This window comes from Ochotona curzoniae, unplaced genomic scaffold (genome assembly GCF_017591425.1).
Source record: "Ochotona curzoniae isolate NIBS_2020 unplaced genomic scaffold, NIBS_Ocur_1.0 contig_291, whole genome shotgun sequence".
Taxonomy (NCBI): domain Eukaryota; kingdom Metazoa; phylum Chordata; class Mammalia; order Lagomorpha; family Ochotonidae; genus Ochotona; species Ochotona curzoniae.
Window position 1 is genome coordinate 14678622 of NW_024465649.1, and position 15327 is coordinate 14693948.

A 15327-nucleotide genomic window follows, 5' to 3' on the forward strand; every position below is an offset into this window, starting at 1 on the left:
GTTCTAATCTTGGTGGCCCCACTTCCCATCCAGCTCTCTGCTTGTGGCCTGGGAAGGCAGTCAAGGACAGCCCAGAGCCTTGGGACCCAGCATACCCCCCCTCCATTGTGGGAGACCTGGAGGAGGTTCCAGACTCCTGGCTTTGGATTGGCTTAACTTTGGCTGTTCCAGCCACTTGGGGAGGGAGTCAATGGATGGAAGAGTGTCCTCTCTGTATATCTGACTTTGCAATAAAAAATAAATCTTAAAAAAAATTACTGTCCTTTGATAGTTGTGTTAAGTGGAAGGTGGCACTTGTGCTCTAAGAGTTCTTAGAATTGAAGTAGGATAACACTTTTCTCCGTGCACAGGAAATATTAAGAATTCAAAGCATTGCTAATTATGATGAAACTGAAACTCTAATATTTTAAAATACAATGTTATCAAAGTACAGCTTTACAGCTTTAACTGCCTTTTTAAAAGCAACATTTCATTACTGATTATTTTGCATCTCTGGGATCCTGGTAGTAGTTAAAATTTTTTTTTTCTCATTTGTGCAGAACTTTGTTTTCTCTGAGTCAGCTACTCTTAATTTGACTGTATAAGTAGTAGCATGTTTGCTTACCTTCAGCCAGTCCAGCTCACCTTTTATTAATCAAAGTTATTAGTTCTGGGCTATTAATCACTCCACCCAGTTGAGTGGCAGTGATAAACTGAGGCCTGTGGCTCTAAGCTTTTTTACAAATGTTATATAGATGTATAAACACCACTTATTTCATATTTTTATAAATTTATAATTTTATTTATAATTCATATTTATATTTGTATATTTATTATAGATTTATTTAACAGTAGTCACATAATTACATATTTATAAAATATTTAAATTTGTATTGATTTAATATGTGTATTATATGTAATATGATATCTAATACATATAAACAGATAATGCTATATTTATATATAAACAAGCATATATTTATATTATTATACATTTGTATATACATTATATGTGTTATATTTATATATTTATAAATGTTATATATGTATTTATATATATAACATATCTTAAATATCTTAAGATTTACTTATTTTGAAAGACAGATTTTACAGAGGGAGGAGTTTTCTATCTGCTGGTTCACTCTCCAAATGGCCACAGTAGCCAGAACTGATCAGATTTGAGCTGGAAGCCAGGAGCATCTTTTGGAACTCTCATGTGGGTGCAGGGTCCCAAGGACTTAGGTCATCTTCTGCTGATTTCCTAGGTCACATGAACTGGTGCCCATAAGGGAAGCTGGCACTTGCTAACAGCGGATTAGTGTGCTGTAGCACTGGGGACCCTGTTCTTACCCCAACCCTGTGCCCCACATCATCTTGACTGCTCTGTGACATTGTTGACTTCATCATACCAGAGGTGACTTTGCCTGGCTTTCCTCACAGGGACTCTTCATTGTTCTCCCTGTTTAAGTTGTAAGGCCTGTTGGTTGTCCATTTCTCCCTCAGAGTGACCATAGGCCTAGGTCCTTGCTGTAGAAGTTGGCCTGAAGTGCTTTTCTTTCCAGCTTCTGAAGAGGTACTTGAGATCTTCTGTTGGATTAGAGGAGCCGGTTGTCTTGTCTTTCTTGTGCACCTGGGTATATTCTTCATCCTTTTTTTGGAGTCAGCAATGAAGCTGGCCTGGACTTGCAACATGTGCTTTGCATTCAGACCACATGTCTATGGGATGTTCCCTGAGATTGGGGACCCTGTTGGCCTGAAATATTCATGTGATTCAGGAGACCCACTCCTGACTAGGTCACTTTACCTGACCCACCCCTAACCCCAGTTTTCATGCACAGCAGGGGCTGCTGTAACTTGGTCCAGAATACCACCTACTCCATCTTGCAGTTGTATCTACAGGTGTGTTGGCCTGTTTGGAAGCCCCTCCAGAATCCCTGCCGCAGTTCCCACAGATGCTGGCAGGTGCAGTGGCCTAACCCAGCCTGCCCTCAGACCTGATTGTACATTCACCGGCAGGTGCCTTCACCTGGTCAGGATGACCTCCAGAACCCTTACCAGGCTAGCCCCCAGACTGGCAGGTGCTGTGGCTTGGGCTTGCTACTCCACTTTCAATCCCATTCCCTGTTAATGCTCCTGGCAAAGCATCACGAGATGTCCCAAGTACTTCTTCAGCCATTCAACCTGAGAGAACTGGATGAAATTTGTGACTCCTTACTTTGGCCTGGTCCAGCTCTGGTCTTTGCAGGCATTTGTTGAGTGAAGTAGCAAGTGGGAAGATCTCTCTGTGTTTCTTTCTTTGTCACTCTGCCTTTCAAATAAATCTTTAAAAAATTTTTATGTAAGAGATAGAAATTGAGAACTCTTTCACCCACTGATGTACTCCCCAAATGGCTACAGCAGCTGGGGCCAGGTTAGGCTAAAGGTGGGAGCTGGAACTCAATCCAGGTCTTGTACATACATGGGTGACAGGGATAACTACTTGAGTCATTGCATCTTTCCCCCAAGTGTCCATTAATAGGATGTTAGAATTGGGATTGGAGGCAAGATTTGGCCTTACGTACTGCAGTGTCCAAAATGATGTCTTAAAACTGGGACAAATGTCTTCATTAATGTTTATTTTAAAATACACTTGAAATAAAGTGTGGAGCATATTTTCTAAAATTACATCTGATGAAAAAAGTAGCAAAGATTTTCATTGATTTATATTATTTGATTAGATCTGTAGGATCCTAATTAGTTTTAAAGTGTTAGCCAGTTTTATTCATTATATCAGAACCATCGTGTTTACAAGAGATAGGAAACACCAGTTTTAACAGTGTTACGTGTATTAGTTTATGATCCAGGAGTAGAGCCAGCTTCAGATATATTAAAGTCTCCGAGATTATAACTGCTCAGTTTTGTTTTGTTGCAGCTTGGCTCCAATGTCAGGCGGATTGTCCCCTGGTATTTCTAAGATAAAAGCTCAGACTTGCGTACTTTACAGTGCGGTGGAAAAGATAGCTTCATTCTGGTGGCTTCTCCAGAAGAATGGGCAGCTTTCTCATATTGTACTAACACTGCATTTCTACATTGATATAGTTACTATGGAAAATGGATTGAAGAGTAGATTTGCCAGAAATAATTGCAGTTACTGATCGTTCTGTGTAGAATTGTCTTCCCCTCAAATTTGTATGTTCATGTTGAAGTTCAGACTTCTAGGTAAATAGGATTGTTACAGATATAATTAGTTAAAGACCAAGTTACACTGGAGTAGGTAGGCCACTAATCTGAAGTGATGGGTATCCTTATAAAAAGGGGAGATTGGATGTAGGCAGCCATAGGAAGTATACCATGTGGAGACGGGAGGCTTGCTGCGCAAGTCTAGGAGCTACCAGGGTAGGAAAGAGAGGCCTGGAACAGATCCTTCCCTGTTGCCTTCTGGTCTCCAGATTGTGAGACAATTAATTTTTGTTCTCAGTCATCCAATTTGTGGTGCTTTGGTACAGCAGTCTGGCACACACACTAGTGCAGTGATAATTTTTTTTTTTTTAGTAATACTCATTTTCCTTGTTGAGTAACTTTCTCAATTGCAGCCTCAAAGAAAAATAGATCTTTCAGTTCATCCAGACTTGGAATTTTGCTATTTTCGCGTCATCAAAAGACAAAGAGGATTTTGATAATTTAGGTTATTAGCAAGAAGATTTGTCGTAGAGTTAGAACTCAGTGAGGAGATAAGCAAGAAGTAAAGCCAAAAAGAAGGCCTGTCTGATGGATCAAAGTAGATCTGTGGATAAAGAAATCTAATTAGAGGTCTGAGGATGATAACCTGGAAGAAGTTTTGGTTGGAGAACAGATACTTAAAATAATTTAGGAGTTGAGCAGTTTCAGATGAAGGTTGAAGGACCAAGGAAGATTCTGTATAGTGAAAAGTAGGTTACCAGGCCATAACATATGGCTATAGTAGGGGTGCATTGTATAACTTTTCTTGAAAATCTTTAAAGAGGTCAAGGAAGTAAGCAGCCCAGATGTTAGGTAGTTTGTTATGAGTTTATATTCAAGTCACCCAGTTTGATGGAGTGTTTGGGTATAGAGAAGGTAACGGAGCCTCAGCTGGATAAGATAAAGAGACCAGGAGATAAAAAGGTGACTGTAGTAAGGAAGAACAGAGAATAACTTAAAGGGTAGCGAACAAAGAGGACTGTAATAGCATTTCTAGAATTCAAGACAGATTGTTAATATCAGGTTGATATCAGATAGAAGCCATTTGAGGGCACTTCAAGGGAGGTGAGGCTTTTATATATATATTGATAATTCATGCTTTGATATACTTCTCGTAATAATCTATTTTTGAACTGGCTAGAATTATGTATATAGATTACACTAAATTTTCTTGTGAGAGATGAAAGCTACTCTTTGTGTTCATTCTTTGTCACTCTGCCATCTGTGTTTTTCATCAGATTAAATTGAATTTAACAAAATGAGTCTATTGATTGGTGGTGTTGGTGTGGTCTGTTTACATCATTGTTTTTCAGTAGTATTCAACTGGTCTTTTTTTAAAGATTTTTTTTCCTTTTATTTGAAAGGCAGAGAGAGAGACAGAGAAAGAGTGAGTTACTCCCCAAATGGCCACAATGGTGCGCTAAGTTAGGCCAAAGCCAGGAGACAGGACCTCGATCCAGGTCTCCTTTGTGGTTACTTGGATTCCTCCATTGCCTTCCCCTGCACGTTAACAGGGAGTTGGATCAGAAGTGAAGCAGCTAAGACTTTAACTGGTACCCATGTGGGATGCCAGTGTCACAGGCTACTGCATAACAGTGGCCCTTTAAACTGTGCTTTAGAGTTTTTCTATTCTACGTGAAGCTCCTTTTCCCTCTTTTCCTGTTAATATCCAATTCAAATAGCTTCTTAGATCCAAATTTTAAAAAATTAACTTTAACGTGCTATAATTATGATATTTCTAGGTCTTTGCCCAAGTATACTGTCAATTTATAACATTTTATTAAGGAATATAGGCATGAAATGCTGGCATGCTTACAGAATAAAGCGTTACAAATTTTACTGTAATGTAAGTTCTTTGACAGGCAGGTGCATTGTCTGATTATTGTAACTCCATATACCTAAACCTCTTGTCTTATTCATAGAAGGCATCTATAACTTGTTTAGTAATTTGATATTTATTTTATTTATTTGAAACGTAGAGTTAGAAAAGGAGAGACAGAGAGATTTTTTGTTCACTGAGTTGTCCCTCTCCTTCCTCTCTCAGAGATAGCTGCAACAGCCAAGGCTGGGCCAAGCCAAAAGCCAGGCGCTTCTGGATCTCCCATGTGTGCAACAGGGGCCTAAGTTCGTCTGCTACATGCCCAGGCCCACGAACAGAGAGCTGGATTGAAGTAAAGCAGCCAGGACTTGAATTGTCACCCATTTTGGATGGTGGCATCACAGGAGGTGGCTTACCCTGCTACCTAACTTCGCTGGCCCTTTTATCAAGTACATGAGATGTGAACAGATCTGAGGGTTAATACTGCACGTTGCTCTTCTGGGAACTGCTCAGATAGCTGCTTGTGTTTCCTGGCGCCCTGCCCCCCTCACCTCTAAAGGTGAAGACTGCTCAGTTGACTAGTTTTTCTCTACCCAGCACTCCTTCTACCCTAGCTTCAGAATTGTTTTCCTTTCTTGAGTTTCTATAGTATTGACTTTTCTTTTGACTCTTCAGCTTCCAGTTTCTGTGTTCCTTGTCAGTTGGATTTACTTGATCACTGTGGCTCCCTTTTTTTTTCCTTCCCATTGTATTCTGTTTACTGTTAGTTTTCATCCTGCTTTCCTTTGCATTATGAAATATACAGATATTTTAGACATCACAAACCTGTCTTCTACCTGGCAGACCATTCTCATTGTATAGAAAAAAATGTGTGTAAATCTATAGGCTGAGGCTGGTGTTCTGGTGAAGCAAGTGAAGCTGTTGCCTGTACTCCTTCCTGTTCATGTCCTGGCGGCTCCACTTCAAATCCAGTTCCCTGCTAATTGCCTGGGAGATGCTTTGGCCTCTGTCTCCATGAGGCCGACTTGGCTCCTGCCTTGGGCTTAGCCCAGTTCTGGCCTTTGTGATCATTTGGGGAGTGAATTAGCAGATGGATTATCTCTCTTTCCCGTCTTTCCCTTTCTCTCTAATTCTCTCTCTGTGTGTGCATGTGTGTGTAACTGCATTTCAAGTAAAATAAATATCTTTTTTTCTGTTTGTTTTAAAGCAAAAGCTACTGGTTGTACTTCGGGTGATTGGAGTTGCTGTTTCACCACTAAAAGAGTGGAGGTAGAAGAGACAAAAGGATGATCCCCTTCTAGTTACTGAGTCCTTTCGAAAATGGAGTACTAGGGTTTGGCTTTGTGGCATAGTGGGTAAAGCTACTACATGTGATGCTGGTATCTCAAATAGGTGCCAGTTTGTGCTCTGCATGCTTCATTTTTGATCCACCTTCCTGCTAATGACCTGAGAAAAGCAGAAGAGATGGCCCAATTTTTTGGGTTCCTTGTTCCTACGTAGGAGACTTGGATGAAGCTCTTGGCTCCTGGTGGTGTTCTGACCTGGCCCTGGCCTTTTTGGCTACCTGTGGAGTGAACCTGTGGATTAAAAAAAAAATTGATCTTCTATCTGTGTTTCTGTAACTCTTTCAAATAAATAAATAACTTGTTTTAAAAAAAATAGTGGAAGCAGCCAGCATTCTTGATTTTGTGATCAAAAATTATTTTATGGGAAATGAAAAATTGTATGCGCTATAATACTTTATGTTCACTTTTCTTGCATTGTTACTCATTTTCTTAATTTTGGAAGCAAAATTAAAGCAGTTTTGAATGATTTATTTAAAGGAATTGCTCCATTATCTCCCTGTCATTATCTATATTCTCCAGTTCTTATTTTGACATGTACACAGGTTTTTTTTTTTTTTAATCTGGATTTTCACCTTTCTACTGAACAGTAGATTTCAGCGTACTTTTTAATGGGAAGTTATAAAAAATCCTTTACTTATTTGCCCCAAGGTAGAGTCCGCAGGCTTTATTCACATTTTACCTGTCTTATATACTAAGTTTTTGTTTGTATGTGTAGTTCTCTGCTGTATGATGACTTGAATTCTCCAAAACTGAGACCTTTGGTTTTGGTTTTTTTTTTTTTTTTTTGTTTGAAACAGAATACCAGTTTGATCATTTGTTCCCCATACATCAATAGTCAGAGTTGTACTGAAGCCAAACCAGGAGCTCAGAGCTGAATTTTAGTTTGCTGCATGGCTTGTAGGAACCAGTTACTCGAGTCATCACTGCTACCTTACAGTAATGCTTGTAGGATGCTGCAGGTGGGGACCATAGCTGGGTATCAAACCCAAATACTCTGATGAGGGATGTGTTATAACCACCATGCCAAATGTCCACCCAGGAAGAATCGTGATGACCACTTTCATGGTATTAGGAAGTAAGATCTCTAAGAGGTAATTAGATAGTGAAGGCTTTGCCTTTGTAAATGGGTTAATTCTGGTATTACTGGAGTATGTTAGTTCTTGTGGAAGAGACTTCATGATAAAACAAGTCTTGCTTTTTCCATGTCCTATCTGCTATGTTATGATGTAGCAGAAAGGTTCCTATCAGATGTTAGCACCTTGGATTTACTAACCTCCAAAAGTGAGAAATAATTTTTTTTGAAAGATTTATTTGTTTTTATTACAAAGTGAGATATACAGAGAGGAGCAGAGACAGAGAGGAAGATCTTCCGTCTGATGATTCACTCCCCAAGTGAGCGCAATGGCCGATGCTGCGCCGATCCGAAGCCAGGAACCAGGAACCTCTTCCGCATCTTCCCATGTTGGTGCAGGGTCCCAAAGCATTGGGCCGTCCTTGACTGTTGGATGGGAAGTGGGGCTGTCAGGATTAGAACCGGCGCCCATATGGGCGAGGAATTTAGCCGCTGGGCCACTCTGCCAGGCCCTAAATTTCTTTTCTTTATAGATGACCTTAATCATGGTATTCTGTGTTAGAAGCAGAAGCCATAGTAGGGTAGTATGTATGAGGCACTCACAAAGTGCTTAGGACACTAAGGGTCTTGAATTTTGGATTATTTACATAGGTATAAGATATCTTGGGGAAGCAACCCAAGTATAAATATGAATTCACATATACCTTATTAAGCTTGAAGGTGAATTCATGTAGTATTTTTAGTATGCCCATGTTTTAACTTGACCCATCCCATGAGGTCAAGGGTATAATTTTCTATTTGTGGTGTTATGTTGATCCCCAAAGTTTCAAATTTTGGAGAATTTTGGATTTTCGTATTAGGGATGATTGACATAAATTAGATCTTGTGTGGATTCGTATTTGTAGTACCACAATCAGGATGATGAAGAATTGTTTCATGACAAGATGCTGTCCTCGGTCCGTTTTCTTATTTACTAATAAATCTTATCATATGACTTTGCACTAAAAGAAGATTGATATTATGTTTTAGAGGTTGCCTCACTATTTTCAACTTATTCCTCGTTATATTATAACCATTTTCCAAAAGGCTAAAGCATTTCAAGTTTCATTTCCTTTTATGTGTTACAGAATGTAAGATTCTCAAAGTCGTGTAATCCAAAATTCTTTTCCACTTAACCCTCTGAAAAAAAAAAATGGTACCAGATATCGCATATGAAGTAACTTGACATTTATTTAGCTTATGAATTTCTCCAAGAACTTGGAGCTCTCTTTTATTCATACTGATAAACCTTGGTATAGCTATTATTAGATTATGCTCCCTGAGAAACACAAAATATCAGAAAAGTTTGTTTGCTTATTTTTTTATGGTTGTAAATTCCCTACATAATAGCTATGGTTGTGATCTGGTTCTTTTTCATTTTTGGGTGCAGGTAGGAGGAACAGTCCCTGTTTGTGACATACTGTTGTTCTCTTGGCCAGAGAGAAAAGTCTAACAGTTTATAGAAACATAGTTAAAACTTGGACTTGTAATTTGAAATTTGTTACATCTCATTGGCCAGAGTTAAGTCACCTGGCCAAACTCCACACTAGAGTCCCACAAAGGAACACTACAAGGCACATGGTAGCTGGTGCAGTAGTAATGCTCTCAGATTGAGAATTACAGTACCACCTACCATACCCGAATGTGCTATACTGGGTTATGCTTTGATAATAATTTTCTTAGTAAGGTTTATCATTTTTATATTTGTCGTGATATTTTCCTTAATGGAGGTAGCAGTTAAAAAACATTTTTTTTTTCTTTTGCCTTGCTATGGTTTCAGTATTGGTTCTGTGAGGTAATGGTGCAAGTGGGGCTAGCAGTGTAGGCCTGTACGACAGCTTCATGATGGTGTCAGTGGTGCAGCCCCTTTTTCCTTGTTGCAGTGTTGCTCGGTTTTGTTTTCCATCTCTCCGTCTATGACTACTGTTCCAGCTTCTGTCGTTGGAAGGATTGGGAAGGTAGACAACATTCCTGCTCCCTTGAGGTGCACAATCTAGGAATTTGATATGCCATTTCCTTTATATTCCATTGATCAGAACTGAGATTGCAAGAGAAACAGGGACATGTGGCTGTTAGCCAGATGTCCACGTGTTTGGGGAAAGCTTTAGAGGGTATTAGGACAACTGTCTATCGCATTATTGCTGTTACTTTAATTCATGCAGCGTCCATGAAAATAGGTGTTATTGGCAATTTATAGAGAAAGAGAACATTTTCTAAGACACACAAAAAATTGGTCAAGAACATTTACCTAAGGAGTTGTGGAATGGGCTTTTAATATACATTTGCTTGCTACTAGAGCCTGGGAATATTCTGCACTGAAGGCTGTATTGAATTTCTAACATCTGAGCATCATAAGCACTTCACATTTTTTTCAGACAGTGTAGTAATAAATTGAAATTGTCTCTTTGGAAGGAATTCTCAGATGTGTAATGTTTTCATGACAACTGATAAGAGTAGATATTATAGCTAATGGATACATAATTTATTTTAAATGACAATACTTTAAAGATTTATTATTATTATTGGAAAGGGAGAGAGAGAGAGAAGTACTGAAAGAGATCGTCTGTTGGCTCACTCCTCAAATGGCCACAATGGCCAGAGCTGGGCCAGTCTGAAGCCAGGAAGAAGGAGCTTCTTCTGGGTCTCCCACGTGGGTGCATGAGCCCCCAAGGACTTCGGGCAACTTCTCTTGCTTTCCCAGGCACATTGACAGGGAACTGGATTGGAAGTGGAGTAGCAGGGACTTGAACTGTGGGATGCTGGAGGCTTAGTTGACTATATACCATGGCACCAGTTACACAACAATTTTCAAAGACCAGGTCTTGATTTTGACAAATGTAGCTTAAAGCTTTTCCTTTAGAGGTATGTGAGTGGTGTATTGGTTTGTCATTGGGAAACCTGTAACTATTTGGAGTGCCTGGATTCGGGTCCTGGCTCTGCTTCCAATTCAGCTTTTCTGCTGTTGCATACCATTGGGACAAAATGCCCTGGCTCAGCCCAGTCTGGTGTGGGCAACAAAGATATCCTTCTCTCCCCCCTTTTTTGTTCTGCCTTTCAAATAAATAAAGGTACATTTTAAAATGAAACAAAAGTTTTCCTTTGGAAATCAATTACTAGAAATTATTATGTAATTTTGCATATTGATAAAATGTTTGGATTTATGTTCCCCCTAAAAGAAAACAGTTTTATTGTCTCATTCTAATTATAATAAGTGTTGCATAGTCACTATAAAAATGTGTTTGGAGAATGGAGAGTAATATGAATATAAAAACCATTTATCATTACATTAAGTAGATGTGGTTACTTTAGCTACACCTTTAATTTTTTCTGCATATATTTTTGATGTGTCTTTTTAAATCTAAAAATGACAATATTTATGGTCTAACAACAGCAATAGTAGTTTTATTGAAGTCTACCTCCATAAACACTCTGGTTTATGCAGATTACCTGTCCACCGATTGTCTGGAGAAATGAATTCACTTCTTATTTCACATTAAACATATCATTTCTTCTTTTTTGTTCATTTTGTCCTGAAAAGGTTTATTGAATAATGAAAAATGATGACAAACAGCAAAATAAATAAGCAATCGTAGATGACCTATAATAAATGACAAAACTACCCAGGGACTTTTAGATTGACTCCTTATACATACTTCATTTGCAGCTAACCAGTGTATCTCCACTAGCATAGCTGATTGGTAGTCAGGTGTTTTGTACAGTGACTACGAAGCAGCTTACTGGCACAGTAAATTGCCAGCCAGGGGTACTAGTGTCAGATACCCCAAATACCTCACAAGACTGTGAAGAACTATATTCATACTTACTTTGAGGACACTTACAGTGAATTTTACTGCTGTCCTTGAAAGATAGGTGTTAAGCATGTTTCAGCTGTAAAGAATTAGGGCAAGAAAAATGCTAAAATTATCACTAGTGCTTTTTCAGATTTCATCATTTATTCAGGTGGTTAAAGCACTGTATACTGGTACCTGGACCGGAGTCTAGGTTTATATAGTAGACTTACACTAATTCCATTCTGGTTTTTTGTTGTTGTTGTTGTTATTGTTAGTATTTTGTGTATATTTTTATTGGAAAGGCAGATCTACAGAGAGATGAGACAAAGATCTTCCATCCACTGGTTCACTCCTCAGGCGGCCTGATGGCCAGAGCTGAGCCAATCTGAAGCCAAGAGCCAGGAGCCTCTTTTGGGTCTCCCACATGGGTTTGGGGTCCCAAGGCCCTGGGTCGTCCTCCACTACCCTCCCAGGCCACAAGCATGGAGCTGGATAGGAAATGGAGCAGCTGGCACCCATGAGGAATCCTGGCACTTGAAGAGGGAGGATCAGCAAGTTGAGCCATTGCGTTAAGCCCTTTTGTTAGTGCTTTAAAGAGCAAGAAAGGGAGAACATAGTGAGAGGCCAGAACAGAACTTGACTTGTGTGGTCTGCCTCTGTTAGCCCCTAGTGGCTGACTTCACTCTAGTCCCCTGGGCTACTCAGGAAGACTTCCCAGGAGAAAGTGGTCCTTCCAGCAAAGGGACTCCAGGTGAGTGGGCAAGTCCACGGTGTATTAAGAGCAGAAGCTTAGCCCGCTGCGGTGCTCATGAGAGGAGCGCCGAGAAGACTAACAGGAGCTGCCCAGAGCATTTGGGTTACATCAGGGGAGCTCTGGAGGGTGACAGCGTCAGGTGGAGGAGCCGAGCGTAGTGCTCTGCAACACTGGCCTGGGGTGAAGCCAGGTACATTGGCCAAGGCCTAGCTCAATCCTGGTTTTTTTAAATAAACATATATCTGAATTTACATATTTCCATATTTATTTAATCTTAACTAAATTTTAATGCTTATATTTAAGTATATATGTGAAGATTGTTTTATTTGAAAGGCAAAATGTTGGGGAGTAAGGGTAAAAATATCTTTCATCTTCTAGTTTGTTCTCCAAGTGGTTACTCCAGGCATCCTGGTCTCCCAGAGTCTGCTGTATGGCAGGGGTCCAAGCAATTGGGCCATCATCTGCTGCCTTCTCAGGTGGATTATTAGCAAGGAGTTGGGATTTGAAGAGTAGTAGCCACAACTCAGAATGGTGGTATCGTAAGTGGCAGCTTAACTCACCACACTGGCCCACTGCTTTTAACATATTTGAACTGTAATGTTTAGTAGCAGTTCATTTTCAAAAGTGAACTCAGAGACATCTGGTGAACTTAGTGGGGATGAACAGATTGTAAATTGAGACTGTCCTTGGCAATGCAGGGCATATGGGAAGGGACATGGAACTTGGAGTAACACAGATCTGAATTCAAGTTCTGACAGTGCTGTTTAAAAGCTGAGATAACCTCCCTGTGATTAGATGGATCACTTAATTTCTCTAGAGAAACAGGAGCAATAGGATATGTGCATATGCAGGCATTTTGCAGTCATGAATCTGCCATTTGCCCCAGTTTCCTCCACCTAATAAGTTTTGTCAAATCTGTCTTATAAAGCCTTCTTCAAAGCATATCCTTTCTTTCTGCTGTTGCCAATATTCAGATCCTCAGTAAGACAGAATTATTTCCTCAGCAGCTCCCTGTATTGTACTTCTCCTTCCTTTCTTCATTTAGCAAATAATGACTTAATACCAAGAACTTGGCCCGAGGACTTGAGCTGTCCTCTACTGCTTTCCTAGGCTTTCAACAAGTAGCTGTATCAAGAAGTGAAGCAGGCTGGAAACAAATGGAGCTCTTACGGGATGCCATTGCTGTGGTCTAATTAGCCTGCTGTGTCGTCATGCTGGCCCCAGAAAGCCCATTCTTCCCTTCCCTATCCCCTTCTTTGATATATAATCCACAGTGTCTTTAATAGGTTTCCTTTTTTAAGTTTTTATTTGATTTTTTATATTACCCACACAACTGATAAGAATGCACACCCATGAGAAACACTGAACAGGGTGGGGAGGGTTGAGACATAGGGGAAGGTGGGTAGGACAAATGCTTTCAATTTTCCGTTTCTTCATTTTCCTCCTGTATTGGGGGAGGAGGGAGTAAAGGAAGGGGAGGGGATTGTTCCTAGCTGCCAAACCACATCATAGTTGGGGATGGGGGTGGTATCTACTTGATATCATCTTAGAAATCCTAATGTGGAAAAGAATGTTCCCAGGGTATTGCCTAAGTTGTCTTGATAGTTCTGAGATGTGGTTGGCTTCGCTGCTCCAAGGTTGAGAAAATCCTTTCAAGGTCCGTTAGCTGAACAGGGTACAACCTAGTTCGTCCACTCACCCAGACTCTTGCTGCCAAAGCTTGGCCAGGAGAGTTGTCCGACCTGTCCTGCTCTCCATCTTCTTACCTGTCACTTGATGTCCTCTGCAGGCCCAAATGAGCTGCTTCTCATGTCCCCCTTATGCACCTAGCCATGCCATCTACTGTCTAAACATCAGCAATATTGGCAGTCCAGTCCAGACACATGCATTCCAAGGTCAGACTACAAATCTTATAGTTCTCCTTGTGGAGTCTAGTTGGAGAGTCCCCCAAAAAACTTCACTTGGGGTGACCCCAGACCTGACTCTTGCATGTTCCAGTCAATGCAGGGTCTGCTTCAGTCTGCACACACTGGTGATTGTAGTTACCTGGTTAGTTCTGTCCCCAGCCCTCTGTACAATGCAAACCGATGGGTGCTGAGTTCCTACTCATCCCAGTGTGCCATAGACCTGGCCCTTGTGTATATCAGCGAATCTACAGCCTAGTTGGGGTGACCCTCAATAACCACCACCAGGTCCACCCACAACCCTGTACTACCATGTACAGCAGGCCAGTCTGGTTCGTGCCATGTCCCAATCAAGCTCTGTATACACTTATGAGTATTGCAGCTTAGTTCAACCCACCTTAGCTCATGACCCAGTCCACATGTATGCTGACAGGTGCTGCTGCTTTGTCCAGCCTGGCCCACCTGAAAGCCCTGGCTCTCATGTACAGCAGCAGAACTACATACAGCCCAGCAAAGGACTGCCCACAATTTCCCTACTAGGTCCATTCCCAGTCCTGGATTTTGCACTTTCCAGGGAGTACTGCAGATTTGCTCCCTGTCGCAGCCCTTGCCAGCAGATCCTACAGCAAAGGGCGGCCAGTCGACACATATCCTGGCCCTCACAGAGTCCGTTCTTTTAATCACTGGCCCAAAGCTTAGAAAATTGGCAAGCTCTTTTGATTGCTTTATCATAATTAAAAAGAAAAAAGAGAAAATAGCTACTATAATCAGTTGTTGTAAATATTACATTTTCCACAAGCTTAAAACAAAGTGAGTTACTCATTAACATTGTTATTAGTTTTATTTTTAGAACAAACTACATTTTCCACACAAAAGGCTAAGCCACAACGCCAGCCTCAAAACTTAATAATCTTAAATTCCCATTTCAGTGTACCTGACTCTTCTTTCTAGAAAAGCTGAGTTTTCTGTTGATTGCATGCCTGTTTCAATGTGAGTACCTTTCTGTAGATTCACCCTCCTCACTCTTCTGCATGCCTCAAGTTCCTGTTTTCATGTCACCTGCCTGGAGCCTTCTTTGTGCTGGAGCAGTTTTACATGTTCATGTACAGGCAAACTTGAATCTTCAGGCATGGATGCCTATAAGCTGCCTTTCAGATGATCTGTTTATGCACATCTAAACTGTAGTATAAATTGGATTGCCCTGCCTACTTGTAAGCAATGTCATGTTTTTTTTACGTCTATTTGTATATTCATTTGATTATTTTAATGAGGTGGTGTGTGAACTATATTCATAGGTAGTTTGGGCACTTGAACAGTGGATGAGTGGGTGGGCTATTAGACTTTTCAACTGACTTTAACCAGAACATTTCATTCCTAATTTGTTGTAGGTTGAGTTTCTGGATCAAGTTTTTCAGGGTGAAGGAG

The 15327-nt window shown here is 40.4% G+C and overlaps 1 protein-coding gene across 2 annotated transcripts in view; it reads left to right on the plus strand.

Moving 5' to 3' along the window:
• The window catches only part of EPS15 (epidermal growth factor receptor pathway substrate 15), a 139515-nt gene that overhangs the window by 26561 nt on the left and 97627 nt on the right, over positions 1-15327 (plus strand). The window lies entirely within an intron of this gene.